General features: G+C 51.1%; 1 protein-coding gene across 17 annotated transcripts in view; it reads right to left on the bottom strand.

Annotated features, from left to right (window-relative positions):
- RBFOX3 (RNA binding fox-1 homolog 3) overlaps window positions 1-16933 on the bottom strand; it is a 375241-nt gene that overhangs the window by 58989 nt on the left and 299319 nt on the right. The window contains exon 5 of one of the 17 annotated variants that reach the window (XM_060171872.1): window positions 9168-9250. The exons of the other annotated variants lie outside the window; for them this stretch is intronic. The gene's annotated coding sequence lies outside the window, so the exon portion shown is untranslated. The remainder of the gene's footprint in view (window positions 1-9167; window positions 9251-16933) is intronic. 17 annotated transcript variants of the gene reach the window in all.

Genomic DNA, 16933 nt, shown 5'->3' with positions numbered 1-16933 from the left:
CTGCCAACAGAAATGGCCCCATGGCTAACCTGTGGGCAGTGGTCAAAACTCCGACAGCAGATTTCCCTTGGTTTGATAGGGGAGTGAGAGCCCTGGGAGGTGGGAGCTGAGAGGTGGGAGCTGGTCTGCCTAGAAGGCCCCTGGATAGCTGGACCAGAGATGGGAAGCAGGTGTGGGGTGCAGAGTGAACCAGAAAGGTAGACAGAGCCCACCATAAGCTCTTCTGTAGCAGCAGCCCTACCCAAAGGACCAGCTCCTACTCATCCACCACTGAGTGCCAGGAATAAAGTGAGCAAAGTGAGCACGCCAGTACACCCTTGTCTCCCTGGAGTGCCTCTGAGATCCACCCAGAGCCAGCCTGGCCAACCCAAGAAAGGAGCTGCAGTATCCCCCCTTCTATGCCAGCCAAACCTTCTGCCCACCCCCCTCAGTGGGCTGCCACTTCTCATCTAGGCTGCAGTAAGCCATTCAAATATTTACCCTGGTTTTCTTTTCCAAAAGGGGAACCAAAAAAAGCAATAGCAAAAGAGAGAGGAGGGGAAAAAAATCCCAGTGTCTCATTTGAAAGTTAAGTAGTCTAATTAGGTCTAATTAAGATACCCCAGCACAATGCAGCTCACAAATGCATTGCCTGAACCTCCTCTTCTGTTCTCATTTCAGATCTAGCTTGTGGGAAGCTCCAGAGGTGGCAGTGTCACCAATAGGGTCCCCTCACTGGGAACAGGAGGGCAGGTTCCTCTCCAGGGGCCTTCTCAGGGAGGAGCCTGCACCCGTTCACACTCTAGGCCCATCTACAGACTCAAGGCTTTGCCTGAGGCCAGTGCTGATTCTAAAGGGTTTGCCCAGTCCTATTTCCCAGCCTGACCTGTGGGCTTGTGCCAGGATGTGCCCCTTCCCTGTTTTAAGGTAGTGGGTGAGGCCAGGGGCTGGCAGAGGTTGCCTCAGATCCTGAGAGCCAGCAGTTTGGCAGGGGAGGATCCAGGACTGGAAGGCCTTCTGTTTACATATAGAAAAACTGAGGCTCAAGAAGAGGAGGGGGAACATCATAGGGGGGTTTGTTTTGTTTGGCCACCAAGTGTGATCACTGGGGCTTGGGGCCTACACAACTCCACCTGGTCACTTCTTCAGAGAGTGAATAATGGAGAGAGAAAGAGGTGGGGGGAGAAGAGACACTTGGAAGTACTGCTCTGTATGAAGCACCGTCCCTTCCCACCTCTGCAGATAGGAACCAGGGGCTTAAACCTGGGTCCACACAAAAGGTTACATGTGCATCTAAGGGGTGGGCCACCTCCTGGCCCCTCCACAGGATTCTATACCCAAGAATGACAAACTAGCTTTGGCTTCGCCTACAGCAGCTCTCTCCCAGATGGGCAGCCCAGCTCCCAATCTACTCAGGGCCTGGGCCCTCTCTTTTGCATTCCTGGTAGAGGGGGGGTTGGGGCTTCCAGCACAAATCCTGAAGCAGGTGTGACATGAGGTCCCATTATGCACCACTAGTGGCTCAGGGCACTGGCTCCATGGCTGCTGAGTCAACACAGCAGCAGTGGGAATGGCAGGGAGGGAAGGATCTCTGGGCCAAGATCCTAAGAATGAAATAGTCTTAGCAGTGAACCATGAATGAAAAGGGCCCTGAGTCTACAATGGAGGCATGAAAGTATTTAAGGACAAAGGAGCTACAGGAGGGTCCCACAGAGGAGAGCCTGAGGAAGCTGCCTGCCAGTCCCTGTTCAGGCACCATTTGCTGGGCTGGGCTAGCTTCACAGGTGGTAGAGAGACGACCAGGGACTCATGGCTGAGCTGGGAAGCAGTATCTCGTTTATTAATCAGATAGATCGCCTTTTATGCATCTCTTCACCAGAAGTGGTAAGGGAAAGGAAATGACTAGGAGAGGGGGCGGAGAAAAAAAAAAGTGTGAACAGAACATAGAAAGCTTCCATCTAACCAGTGGGGATTAAACCAATACCCTGCAGGCAGGTTGGGACCCAGGTAAAACAGTGATTATGTAAATAGACTACATCGTAAGTAATACAAGCCAACCTAATGTGGTGATCAAAACAGAAGGTCTTATAAGCAGAATTTAGAAACACACCAACATTTCCCCCTTTCTTTTTAACTAATGGCCATAGTATCAGGAATGTGGGGTGAACAGAAACCTATATCATACAGGCATTTTCAAAAGAACTGGCAGAAGACATGGAGGAACAAGTAAGACAGCAGCAAGAACCAGTGTGATGCCAAGGGGAGACCTGAGGGGGGCATTTCCTGCCTCAAAGTGCAAGGCCTAGCAGGCGAAAGGGCATTTCTTGCCTCTGTGGGCATCTATTGTCTCAAAGGGCGTTTCCTGCCTCTGGGGGAGTTTCATGACTCAAAGGGCATTTCCTGCCTCTGTGGGCAGGACCTAGTAAGGAAGGGGGGTTTCCTGTCTCTGTGGACAGGGCCTATAGGCGAGGGGGCATGGCCTATAGAGTCCCAAGGCTGCTGGATGCAAAGTCCATGGATTGCTGCGGTCAGTCTTTGAGAAACCCAGCAGCGTAAAGGGAAGCTGCTGTAAAGTTGTGTAAAGTGTCCAAGAGGTGTACCAGTAAGTCCGATAGAAGTGTCAGTCCAAAGCAGATGACCACAGAAGAAATGCAAGGGGATGAAACGCTGCATGTCTGCCTCGATGGGGAAGGTCAACCACTGTAATTCCGCTTTTCTGTAGAGAGTAAGCTTTGGAGTCTGTGAATCAGTTTCTTCAGGTCACATCATTGATTTCCGGGGCGGGGGGGGGGGGCTGCTGTAGTCATGCCATCTTGTGGGCGATGTCAGAGAACAGGGGGTCAAATGGATTTCTGGGGGTTCCATTTGAGCAGATGCCCACAGTAGTTCATGAACTTTGCAGCCTGTTGCCTTGAGAGCTATACAATGTCAAATAGCTCCTCCGCTTGGCAGGCCATGCCCTCCTGCCTACAGGTCCTGCCCTTTGAGGCAGGAAATGCCCCTCATTACGAAGCCTTGCCTCCCCAGAGGCAGGGGACGCCCCCAGAGACAGGGAACACCCCTTTGCGCACCAAGCCTCCCCTTGGCATCACACTGGCTCTTACTGCTCCCCTACTTGTCCCTTCCTGTTTTGTTATAGCATTCAGGTTTATGCCCAAAAGGTTTCTGCTCACCCCTGCACTACTATTCCTCTGTCACAGATAGAGTCTTTTACAGATATTGAACCATCTTAATGCAATGACTAGATAGAATGATAGCGAAAGATGTATAAATATTGTGAAGAGATGGTGGAGCCTGGCAGAGCTTAACCTATGAGATGAGTCTCTCCAGGTAAGTCTCTCTCTCTAAAGAGGGGTTGAGCACAGGGGGGGACACATGAATCTCACAAGGTTGGTGGCCATGTAAGCCTTCCCTCCCCACAAAAACGTCCTACATCTTCCCACCTGAGCACGGCATTCCTTAAAACATTTAAGCCTGTTCCACTCTATATTTCCTGCACTCTGTTCATTAGATACAAAGGAAAAGTGGGGAGACACTGAGCAGATGTCCCCTCAGGCTCTGCCACTTCCCACGAGAGTTAATACGGTATTCTCAAGTGCCTTTCCCAATCAATCCTGTCCTGACACGTCACTCCTGGCTGTTGCCCTATAAAAAGCCCTCCTAATTCCACCCCCCCCTGCCCATTTTTTACCTCGGTGACTGAAGGATGGTGTGCGTAGTGGGGGATGGCCATTTTTGGCTAGCTCTATGTGGCCAGAACTGCTGCGCTCTCACCCAACCCTGAGGTGCCTGCGCTAATAAAGAATTGTGTTCCCTCTCTGCTTTGGATCTCCCCTCTCTCCTCTGCGTTCTGCCTCCTCAAAGCGACAGCTGCCTTCAGATATGCCTGATTCCATCACGGAGACAGCAACCAAGAGTGTGTCTGAGCAGGGCTTAAACTGTTGGTTGACTTGCTACATGGAAACATTTGAGATGGACACAATTCAGTAATTTTGTTTTAGCTAGATGGACTGCATCTTGAGCTTTAACACCCAGAGGAGGCTGCTATTGGGCAGGCCTGACTCTGCCTGGGACTGAGGCATGGTATCTACTTTCCTCAGGCTGCCCAGGAGGAAACACTGTCACCCAGCAATCTGAGAGCCAGGTGTAGGACAGAAGCAGGTGGATGAGGCTGGGAGATCAATGTGACCAGAAGGTCCATTTCCCAACAGCTCTGTGCCTGCCTTGGCCCCAGGGACAGGGATAGGGCCAGTGACCCAGAAGTGGCACCATCAGGGCATCTTCAGCCAGCCTGCATGTTGAGAGGGGGCTGGAGTGGCATGTGGGCCCTTTGGGAGCTGGTGCAAGGACCTGGATTCAAGTCCCCGGTCCCCACCTGCAGGATGGAGGGAAGTTTCATGAGTGGTGGAACACTACTGTAAGTGTCTCTCCTCTCTGTCTCTCCCTCTCTCCCCTCTTTACTTCTCTCTAGCTCTGTCAGAAAAAAAATAAAACAAACAAAAACAAGTTACTGAGAGTGGTGAAATCAGCATGAAAACACTGAGTCCCAGCAATAATTCTGGCAGCAAAAAATAAGTATCCACAGCAGGCCAATCTTTGGAGATGGAGGGTAAATGGGTGGGGATGGTATGGTAGTGGGTGCAGGGATTCTTTCTGGGGCAATGGAGCTATTTGGGGTTAGCTAGTGGGGACAGTTGCACAATTTTGTGCTAAAATGCATACTTCACAAAGTGCTGAAATGCATACTTCAAAAAGTACTTCTGATAATATGTGAATTCAATTCCAATTGAAGGGGGCTGGGCAGTGGTGCATCTGGTTAAGAGCACATGTTAACATATACACAGACACAAGTTCAAGCCTCTGGTCCACCCCTGCAGGGGGAAAGCTTCACAAGTGGTGAAGCGGTGGTGTAGATCTCAATCTTTCTACCAATCTATCTCCTTTTCCCCTTTAATTTCTCTCTGTTCTATCAAGTAAAAAGAAAGAAGGGAGGAAAATATTTAAAAAGAACCACAGGTATTAACTATGTAGTAAGGAAAGATGGAAGAGAAGAAGAAAGGATGGAGAAATGGAAGGAGGGAAGAGAATGATGCTGGAATGGATGGGCAGTTTGCTCCCATCCTAGCTCATTGAGTCTCAGGGCCCTAAAAAGTCTTTGTAACCTGTGACACCATAGCCATTTCCACAAGCATATGGGTGTTGGAAAGCCAGAGGATAAAGCAGGGATCCCTTGGTCACACAGTGAGTCTTACAGTACTTTCTGCAGCCAGGCACTATTTCAGAGGCTGGGGAGATTGTAGTGAACAATGGCAAAGTCTTATCCCATGTGTACACATGTGCAGGGGTGTCAGGCCCATGAAGAAATGATACATGTAGTGTGTCAGACACTGAGAAATGTCAGGGAGAAACAGAGTTAGGGAGGAGAGAGGGGCAGAGTGGGAAGGGACACCGGGTGGCCATGATTGTAAATGTGGCCTCCAGGAGAGCCAGCAAGAGAGCAAAGCCTTGAAAGTGGTGTTGGGGGCAGGAGGTCCAGAAAGACAAAGGTCAGAGATGCCTGGTGAGAACTTGTGTGAAAGTTTGCATCCACCAGCCCAGGTCACAAATGAGCATACCCTAATTCATTCCAGGAGATCCCAATCCACTCCTCAACCCATCCTCTCCTGTCCCAACATCCCCATGTCACAGGTCTGGAATCACTGTTCTCTTCAGACGGTACAGAGGAGAGCTGACCCTTCTTCCACCTGCCATTTCTCCACCTCAACTCCCTACACAGGTTTCCACTGAACACTGGGGCCTCTGCAACTTCTGCAGACCCTCATCACATGCCAGGGGGAGTGGCTTATAGGCAGCTGGAGAGGTCTCAGTCAGCACTGCAGGCTTCTTCTCTCTCTCCACTTCCTCTCCCTTCCTCTTCCTTCCCTCTTCTTTCTTTTTCCCTTTCTCCCCTTCCACTTCTTCTCCTCTCTCTCTACTTCCTCTCCCTTCCTCTTCCTCCCCTCTTCTTTCTTTTTCCCTTTCTCCCCTTCCACTTCTTCCCCTCCTCTTCCACTTCCTCCCCCTCCTCTTCCTCTTCTTTCTCCTCTTCCTTCCCCTCCTGTACTTTGCACATGAGCTTTGGCAGCAGGCCAGTAGGGAGGACCACAGGACCCAGGAGGAGTGGCCTCAGCCTCAGCCAAGCTCACAACACATATCCAGGGAGAACAAGAGGTGAAGAAGGGCACAAATATGTGAACATCTGTCATGGTACGTGCCAGGCCCAGCCCAGAACCTTCAAAGGAGGCCAGAGTAGCAGCCAGAATCTGAGGGCTCCCAGGCAAAGGCCTTCTTCCACCAAGAAGGCTCAGGTGGCTCAGGGTTAGGATCACAGCCACCAACAGGTCCACCCCAAGCATGGACACCAATCTCAAGTATGAAACCACACACCCTTAACTGACCCTCCTCTGTGCTCCATTGGTCCCTATGTCCAGGGGCCATGCCAACTATGAAGCATCCCCACACATACCCTTCTTTATCCTCACTGCCCAACCCTGGGTCAGGTCAGCATCAACTGAAAAAAAAAATTCAAAATGCTCAGTCTAGATGTCACTTTCTCCCTGGTACCCTGAGTACCAGGCAGGCAGTCTGAAAGCCTGCCCTGACATCACCCAGCTTTGTGTCTTTCCATCTAAACCAGGCCTTCCCCCAACACCCCCCCCCCCATGAAACCTGCCTTACTCCTCCCCAGCCCTGCTACCTGCCACTAACCATATGTGACTCTGAGAGATGTCTGCCTGGTATGCACAGGCCCTGAGTGGAAAATACAGACCAGATTTTGAAGCTTTAGCAGGGGGGAAAAAAAGAGAGAGAAAGAAAGAAAAGAAATGCCAACATGCTCAGTCTTGTTTAGATTAATTATGAATGTTGCCATGAAAATATTTTGGATGGAGTAAAAGAAAATCATGTCATTAAAAATGAGTTTCATCTGGGCCTTCTTATTTTGGAAGCATGGTTACCAGGAAATTCTGCCTCCCACGTGCCCTGGAAGTGTGGCCTCGGACAGTGCTGTGCAGGGCTGGCAAACTTTTCCCATGGAGCTGGAAAACTTTTCCAGCATGTATTTTGAGCTTTGTGGGCCATATGGTCTCTGCTGCAAGTGCTCCAACCAACCACTGCAGTGTGAAGCCACCACAGACAAGACACCAACAATGCACATGGCCCAGTGCCAAGCAATTTTTAAAATAAAAACAGATGGTGGGATGAATGTGGCCCAGTGATCCCCATCTCCTGTCACAGTTTTCACTTTCAAAGAGCACTACTTAGTAAAGTCTATTGCTTAAAAGAGGGGCAGATTGGTCCAAATTGTCCACCTTTTATGTTAGCAAACAAGGACATTTAAAAAGTGAACGACAGATCTCACTTCAAATGGACACTTGAACAAAAAATGAAAAGGGCACCAATGAGGAAAGCCCTTGTCAGGGAGGGAGGGTACTTGCCTTGCTATGCGCACAATCCAGTTCAAGCCCCAAGACCACATGGAAAGTGTTATGGCAACAGAGGAAGCTTTAGGGCTGTCATACCTTCCCCTACTCCCTCTATGTCTCCTTATTTGAATGGGAGGAGAGTGCCCTAGACCAATAAGATCATGCAGGGTGGGGGCCAGGTAGCATGTGTGCTCTACCAGGTGATCCTCTTCCTTTCCCCGACACTTGGCTTCTTAGCTTTCCACTTTTCGGTGAGGAAGTGAAGGATAACCTCACTAAGCACTCAACCTACCTGTGGCTCAGCCTCAGGGGGTCAGTGTGCAAAGTCAGCCTCCTACAGTCTAGTAGACATACTCATTGGATTAGAGCTCCAAGGCCCATGGCCACAGAAAGGACCTCATGGCTTCTCCAACCAGAAGTACACATTCTAGAGCAGTGGGGTTCCCTCACCCAGCTTCATGCTATCTCCAACAGAGAAAGTTTGGGAACATTCTTCCATGAGTCTGTCTTCCTAGCTGGCCTGTCCTGCTGCCAATCTAAAGGCCAGGCTGTGAGTTTCAGGGCCTAGAGTTTTGTCAACCAATGTTCTGGATGATAGGAACATTCTAGATCTGCCTAACACATTCACCATGACCCCATGTGATCACTGAGCCTTTGAACACAACAGGTTCCAGTGGAGTCAATGACACCAGCCTTCAGACATAAAACACAGATGAGGACATGCAATGCTTCATTATTAATTGTCCAGTACTCACATGTTGAGGTAAAAGCATCTTGGGTTTACTGAACAAAGCTCATCCTGTCTACTTCTTTCCAGCTTTTTTAAGTGGCTGCGGGAAGTGGACCAGGCAGTGAAGCACCCAGTAGATAGCACATCATCCATGCATAAGGACCTGAGTTCAAGCTTCTGGTCCCCACCTGCAGGGAGAAGCTTCAAGGGTGGTGAAGGAGGGCTGCAGTTGTCTCTCTTTCTTTTTATTTTTTATATTTATTTATTTTTCCCTTTTGTTGCCAATCATTATTATTGTTGTAGTTATTATTATTGTTGTTATTTATATCGTCATTGTTAGGACAGAAAGAAATGGAGAAGAGAGGAAGACAGAGAGGGGGAGAGATAGACACCTGCAGACCTGCTTCACTGCTTGTGAAGTGACTCCCCTGCAGGTGGGGATCTGGGGGCTTGAACCAGGATCTTTATGCCAGTCCTTGAGCTTTGCACCACATGCACTTAACCTGCTGTGCTACCACCTGACTCCCTCTGTCTCTCTTTCTATCTCCTCCTCCCCTCTTAATTTTTCTCTGTCCTATCAAATACAGGAAAAAGAAAAAAGGGGGGAGGAGATCACTGCAAGGAGTGATGCACTTGTTGTGTAGGCACTGAGCCCCAGTGATAACCCTGGTGGTAATAAAAATAATTCAAAAAATTAAATTAAAAAAATTTTAAGTGGCTACAGGAAGAGTTTACTTTCCACTTAGGCTAGCACTAAGTTTCCATGGAAAGGCCTTGCACTGGAGCTGCTCAGATGGACAGCCAGCTTCAGCTGATTTCCTCTGGTGACAGGGAAACTCACCACTGCCGAAGACCACCAACACCAAAGCCAGGACAATGGACAGGAATGTCCTCAGGTTTCCTTTAGCCCATTGCGCATTCCCACCCTCTCGCTATCAAGTGTGTATGTGTGTGTGGAGGGGCTGTCACTCATGGAACCTAGCAGGCATACTCACTGGATTAGAGCTCCAAGATCTATGGCCATGGGAAGGGCCTCAAGGCCTCAAAGTCCTTCAGTTCCTCTTCCCAGTCACTCTTCCTGCAAACAGTACATAGGGACAGAACAAATCTCTACACATGCATTCTCCTGTCCCACTCCCTCTCCCAGGGATGGATGCATAGGTAGGCTTGGCAATGCTGATGGGGCTGAGTGCTCACCAGGAACATGGAAGGAAGACCAGGTTGAGATGGCAGTGGGCTAGGGCGGGGTACTCACACCTGCACACAACTGGCCTTTTCCCAGGCAGCCTCATGGGCAGCTCCAGGTGGCTCAATGTTCCCATGCCACCTACCTCCCGAGGAGATACTTCTTCGAGCTGCCACCCTGGGGCCCCTTCCCCACACTTGTGCTGAGCTTTACACACACCACATAGTGAAGTCATAACATCCCCTCATATGTGTGTGTGTGTGTGTGTGTGTGTGTGTGTGATCAGTACCATCTACTTTTTAAAAGATTTTATTAATGAGAGAGAGAGGAGGGAGAGAGAGAGAACTAGAACATCACTCTGGCACATGTGATGACAGAGATCAAAATCAGCACCCCTGGCCTGAGAGCCAAATGCACCATCTACTAGGCCATATCAATAACATCCCAGTGTCCCCACACCACCCTCAGAGTCCTCATTTGGGGAGTTGTGTTTTTTCTTTTTCTTTTTTTCTTTTTGGTCTCCAGGGTCACCACTGGAGTTCAGTGCCTGTATATGAATCCACTGCTTCTGGAGGCTATTTTCCCCCCTTTGTTGACCTCGTTGTTTATTGTCATTGTTGTTATTGTTGTTGTCATTGCTGTCATTGTTGTCGGACAGGACAGAGAGAAATCAAGAGAGGAAGGGAAGACAGAGAAGGATAGAGAAAGATAGATGCCTACAGACCTGCTTCACTGCTTGTGAAGTGACCCCCCTGCAGGTAGGAAGCCAGGGGCTTGAACCAGGATCCTTATGCTGGTCCTTGCACTTTGTGCCACCTGAACTTAACCCGCTATTCTACAGCCCAACCCCCCCCCCTTTTTTTTTTAACCAGAGCACTGCCCAGCTCTGGCCGATGATGGTGCTGGGGACTGAAACTGGCATGTCAGAGCCTGAGGCAGGAAAGTAATTTGCAGAAGCATTATGCTATCTCCCCAGCCTGGCTTATCACTTTTGTATCTCTTCCACTTGGCCCCTTCCTCTAAATGTCCTGTGCAATTCTTTCATAGGTTCTTCGACCTCCTTGCCTGTGCCAGACACAAGAAAGAGAACAACAGAGCCCATGCCCAGAGGGAGGGTCAGGTTTCCCTGGTGTCCACGTGTGGAAGTGGAGGTGGAAGGGACCAGGGAAATACTGCCTAGAACGGCCCCAGACACTGGCTGGTCAGTTCCCAGGGGACAGGGATCCTGCTTTCATGGTTTCAGTGGTTCTCTTCTGCTTCCCCCCCCCCCCCCACACACACACAATCAAAAACACAAGCCCACGTGATCCTAATGGTCCCTCGGTGCAGGGTTCAGAACAGTGCTGGGCACAGGTGACACTGAACCAAGAAGCCAGAGTTTGGGCACAGAGGGGCAGAGGACCCATCAGATGGTGACTCTGAAGCTCAGCAGACTGCCCACCTTCCTCAGCACTGCCCTAGCCTGCAACAGCCTCTGAATTCTCCAGGGCACCACCTTGTCCTTCACCCTGGAATGGCACCCTGCCTCCAGCCACTCCCTCCCCAGTCCTGCAGCACCAGGTGACTCTATTTCCTTCCTTTGTCCCCTGGCCTCCATCCCAGGATGTGACTGAGGGCAGGACAGTCAGGGTCCTGTAGGGGGGGCTCAGGCTATAGGGGGTTGGGGTACAAAGCACTAGATGTTTCACTCAGTTCAGCACTCTGTCAGAAACAAGGGCCCTAAGAACCAGGTGTTCACATAGGCCACAGGGAGATTCAGAACAGTTACCACCCTACCTGCCACCCTCCAGGGTGCCATTTAGACTAGCAGCCCCACTGGTGTGAGGACTGCCTGGCAGGTGGGTGAGTCTGGGGGTCCAGCCTTGGCCTCACCTGATACCTCACCCCTCCCATGTACTGGCACCCTCAGACAAGTTCTCCAGGTCAGACCTGTACCCCTAGGTGCTAGAGGTCTAGGGTGTTCTGGGGGTGATGGTGCTGGGGCAGGTCCAGCATGGGGAGGGTAGGGGAAAGGTGTCTCCACAAGTGTTCTGGCTGCAAGACACAGAGCCCAGTGACACCCTCACAGTGCAGCAGGGACAGTGCTCACACCACCTTTGTGTCCAGCTTCTTGTGGGATGTTGGGCATCCCATGCTTAGTGGGGTGGTGCTGTGGGGCTTTTCTTCCCAAGTTTAACCCTGGGTGGAGCACAGCACTGGCACAGACACTGGCTCCAGAGTACCCTGTGGGTGCTGGCCTTGGGGACACTGACCTGCTCTGTCAACTCTTCACAAAGATGTATGTCCCTGACCCTACTAGCTTTTGGGGGTGTCCCCTCTGCCAGTCTTGGCAGCCCTGCCACCCAGGGTACTCACACCAGAGCCCCTGAAGAGTAGAGCCCACCACAATGCCCTCTTGCCCACATCCAAGTCCCAGCCCCCATGAAGCATCTTCTGGAACTGGACTCCTGTAGGGCCCATTGCATTGTCAGCTTGCTGGTGATATGGGAGACTGGTCCCCAGTCAGTGTAATATGTAACATGTGCTCAACTCCTGGCAGGTCCTTAGGAGGGTCTGCTGACGAGCTGTCAGGCCACGGGGAGGAACCAAGGGCAGGAGCAGGGCAGCCAGAGCCTGGGGAGCAGGTGATGCCAGAATCCCCCAAGGAGGAAGTTGGGGATGGTGGGGAGAGCTGGAGAGAAGACACGTCTGGGTGAGGGGAGAAAGAAGGCCAGACAAGAAGAGAGGAGGCAGGAGAGGTTCAAAGAGGATGGAAAATTCAGTGTCAGGCAGTGGTACAACTGGTAGAGCACATAGTCAGCATGTGCAGTGACCCAGGTTCATGCCCCTGGTTCCTGCCTACAGGGGGAAGCTTCATGAGAGCTGGAGCAGTGCTTCTGGGGTCTCTACTTCTGTCTGTCTTTCACCCTCTATCAACACAGAAAGAAAAAATATGGTCACCAGAAGTGGTAGAAGTATGCAGGCACTGAGCCCCAGTACAACTCTGGTGCTAAAATAATAATAATTACATATAAAAATGCTCAGGGAACAACAGACATAAAGGAAGAAGGGAAGCACCAGCAGGGAGGAAGGAAACAAAGAAGTGAAGTGCAGCTTCAGAGAACCCAGGTTTGGTGGGGGTGAGGGGCAGGAGCTCCTTCCACAGGCTCACTGCATGTTGCAACATATAGCCTATATCAGAGTGTACCCTGTCCTGCACAGGCCCTGAGGACCCTTGAGTGCCAGCCTACCACCAGGAGCTGCTCACCGCCCTCCTCAACACCCACCCCAGGAGCACTGCTTTGCTCGGGGTCCTGTTGGTTGGGCACCAGGGACTAGAGACATTACTCCAGAACTGGCCCAGGTCCTGCTGGCTCCTGCCTTCCCCCCAGGAACCCAATATTTCGAGTGGAGCCACCTTCAGGTCACTGTCCCCAGAGGCAGACAGGTGACAGCAGGAGGCTGGGCTGGGAGGGTGGCCTCAACTCTTCCAAGGACAGCAGTGTCTGTGTCCCACTGTGTGTGGCTCAGTGCCACCCCCTGTGCCAACCAGAGGCAGTGCAGGTCATGGGCCTGTTCTGTCCCTGTGGTCTTCCTCCCTGCTCTCTGCCAGCTTCCTCCTGTGCCCTGGGCTGCCAGATCAGCTTCCACTATATTCACAGGCCTAAGCTGCATTCCTAGGCCATGCAGCTGACAGCCCAGGTTCTCAGAGGAACACATAGCACCTGAACCCCCTAGACTCCAAAAGCTTGGTGCAGGGGGACCCACTCACCATACCTACAGGGTACTACAGAGCAGGGAAGGTGATGACAAGGCAGGACACAAGCAGTCCCACAAGCCCTGGGAGGGGGAGGGGAGGGACTTGTCCCTCTTCCTACCTTGTGAGCATCCACACTACTTTCTCAAGCCTCGTGATTTCAGGAAAGGGTTCTGGTTGTAACCTAAGTCAGTTCTGCCACAACTAACAGACAGATGGATGGATGGATGGATGGATGGATGGATGGATGGATGGATGGATGGATACAGCTTCCTTAATGGAATTAGAAAATCCTGCACCATAGAACTGAGCCAGCCACTCCCACCCTGCCTGGAAGCCCCCAGGACTTGCCAGCAGCCCTGAGACGTGTGTCTACACTGACTGTGGGTCAGAAGATGCCTGCAGGGAGAGGACATAGAGAGCCCATCGCTGATCCCGTGAACCCCACCTGGACAGAAATGCCCATGGGTGCATCGAGGGTGCATGCCATCCCGCTTGTAGGGTATTCATGCTCTGTTGACTCAGCATTGGGGCCTCCCACTACTCTGCCCAGGGTCTAGCTCCCTCCTGCCCCTCTTCCTTATTATCCTCAGCACCTGTTTATCCTGTGTCTGATCAGACACAGCTCCCTGTTCTCCAGAGAAACCACATACCTTACAGGACATGATGTAGGACAGGACACTATCTGACCATCCCAGTACAGATGGACTCTGAAACACCGCTGGATGACGGAAGAGTGTCTAAGGCACTAGGAGGCCTTCGCTTAGCAACTGTCCTCCTCACATGTTTGGAGAGTGGTTGGCAGATGCCAGAAGACACAGCATCCTGAATTCTAGAATGTGAGATGCGGGTCCAGAGTCTGCCTGTCTGTGTTTGAATCCGGACTCTGCTTGCCTTTGTGTGTATTAGCATGTCCCCTCAGCTATCTGGCCTCAGTTTCCTCCGCTGGAAATGTACACAAACACAGCAGATTCTGGAATAACAGAGAACAAAAGTTGGGGAGAACTCACAAATGCAACTTCCACTGCCCAAGATGCAGGGGAAAATGATTTTACTATAACCATGAGCATCTCTAGGTCTGGGCAGCGCAGACAACACTGTCCTTTTCCCCCCGGTGATTTCTGAGGGCTGATGGGCTAGGTGGGCTGGTTTAGAATGAGTGTCACTGAGACAACTTAACTCTTTAAATTCTCAAGTCCATAGCTGATCCTTAGGATACAACTCTGGCCAGAAGAGCAGACCTCAAGCATCTACAGATCTGAGTGGTCAGACGGCTGTCCCTCACCCACCTTGCCTGCTGGCTGCAGCATGACTGGCATGGAGTCTAAACAAATGGGTCTCAGGCAGGGCTTCTGGAACACACTTCGGTGACCTACCAGCAGCACGGGGAATGCAGATGAAAGGCCCAGGCGAGCAGGGTGGGCCAGGTGTGACAAGAGGTGTAACCTTCTCTACAGTAATTAATCCTTGCTACAAATCCCTGTGGTTAATAGTATTTCTGTGCCAGAAAGGAATACTGCAAAAAAGAGAAAAGTTTACTATTAAATCTTGACATAGATCCTACAATTCACAGCCACCAACCACCCCAGGAGCTTTTAGAGTCCCCATCCACCCACCCACCCCCCGCCATCCCTGGGAATGTCCACTTGCAGTTACCAACATCTCCATCTGCCTGGCTCCATGAAGCTGAAGGGGAAGAACATATTCTCCCACAGAAACTCCCAGTGATAAAGGCTACTTGTGAGCTCACCTTGGCTGAGTACACGGAGGAATGACCACTGCAGCAGAAAAGGGTTGAACAGCTTTCCTAAGGCCAAGCAAAGCCTAGTCTTCAGGATGACCCTGGTAGGTGGGTGGTCAAGTTCTCCAGGGTCAGCCTCCTCTGGCCAGTCAGCAAGCAGCTTGCCTGCCAGCCCCCTCCTCTCTATCACTCTTCAGTCCCTTCCCATAGTCCTTAAGGCACTTACAACTCTCTCCCCAGGGAAATTCAGAGGCTTTACATAGGATGAAATGATAAAATTCCATTTTATAAGACACAGTAGCTTAATAATAAAGTAATTTACTGTGACAAAACCCCATCTTGTGGGCACAAAGGGTGGGGTGGGCCTCCGCACCCCATTTTTATAAAGCTTCCTCTACAGGCACCCAGAATAAGGAGTGCTGACAAGGTTGTATATTTTCACATTCTGAAAGATAACCAGTGCACCCCACCCCTCGCTGACAGCAATGCATCAGGCGCAAGGGCCTCCCTGTGTCTCCCCCAAAGACCCCCAAGAGGAAACAGATGATGACCCTGAACTTCCCAGAAGGGAGCCCAGCACTGATTCATATACCAGGCTGGGAGAAGCACATAAAGCAAATGGGGAAAACAAGGCCCAGCCCTGGGGGTTGTGGGGGGGTGAAGGAGGAACCTGAACAAGGTCAAGCTGCCCAGGTGAGCTGCTAACAGGGTCGAGCTGCCCAGGTGAGCTGTTGCCAAGGGGCAACAGAAGCTGCCTTTCTCCTAGTGCTGGGGTCCTGAGGTCCAGAGGTTGGTTAGAACTCTGTGAAATCCCAGCCTCTTGGAGAGGAGCAGCAGGCTTGACAACAAGCACTTCTAATTAATTATAGAACTGAGGTGTCACAGCTCACCTGGGGGCCTGCCATGCAGCAGGAAAAGGTTCAAGGGCTTCTCTAGAATGGGATTCTATTGGTTGAGGTTTCCCCTCCTGATTTCCAGGTGTGAAGACTAGATGTCTCAAAAGCTTGTCTTAATGCACTGTAAACAACATCTCTGGTCTTGCTTGATTTGTTCTTGTTATTCAACAGGGGCTGTGGCGGTTAAACATGCACAAGACCAGCAAGGCCCTCAGTGGAGTTCTGGAGGACAGGCCAGCATTTTGGCTCCAGGCCTGGCTGGGGTCATCTGTGTAGCTTCCACTTCCAGAGTGGAGTCTCTATTGCACTCCAATGGTGGACTGGGACAAGCTGAGGCCCAAACCAATTGTCATTATGTGATAGTCCTGGCTAGCCAGAGCCACACACTTCCCTACAAAAGCATCCTCTCCTATAGCCAGGAAGGAAATAGCTGCATTCTAGAACTTTCCTCATCTGCAGAGATATATGGCCAGCCCTGCAGAGAGCTGCTAAGGAAACTGGATATTTCATGGCCTGCTCCCATGGGTGTACTAAGGTTTTCCCAGGAGTCCCCATGTAGCTCATGTCCAGTCTTTTACCTCCCTTTTCTGCACCTCCAGAAAGTTCCAGAAATTACTGCATGGGGAGGCATTCACCCAACCTGAAAGAAACTAGGATGCCTTTCTGTGTTGGTGCATTCACCCCAACATTGAGCCCTGGTCTAGCTCCATGTATCTGTCTGCATTCTGCAAGTTCCACACAGCCAGGCCCTCCAACCCTACATCTTGGGACCCGAGGTCCCTAACACAGTACAACCCACAGGCTGAATTCACCTCTGAGCCTACACTCTGGTGCAAAGCCTGAAACTCAGCTTCCTGAGGCCCAGGCCATCCTGCTGATTTAGGCTGGGACAGACCCTCACTGCTTGAGCACTCTGGGTGCTTTCTGTAAATGCTGATTCTGAAGTCCCAGCCCAGATAGCCACAGATGATTCCTGTGACCATGGAAAAGTAGGGGACATCACAATCAGCTTCTCATTGTCCACAGGAAACACATTCCTTCCTCCTCCAGACCCCTGTGTAGGGAACACAGCCTTGACTCAGCCTTGGGGTAGGTTCCCCTTATTCTCTGCCCCTTATCCACATCCAACCCACGGAGCAAACCTGGTCCTGCAGGCTCCTTCTGGGGCTCACTGGGATGGAGCTTTGCTAGCATCACCCTCT

Source organism: Erinaceus europaeus, chromosome 14 (genome assembly GCF_950295315.1).
Source record: "Erinaceus europaeus chromosome 14, mEriEur2.1, whole genome shotgun sequence".
In the NCBI taxonomy this organism is placed as follows: domain Eukaryota; kingdom Metazoa; phylum Chordata; class Mammalia; order Eulipotyphla; family Erinaceidae; genus Erinaceus; species Erinaceus europaeus.
This window is presented reverse-complemented; position numbering and strand designations above follow the sequence as displayed.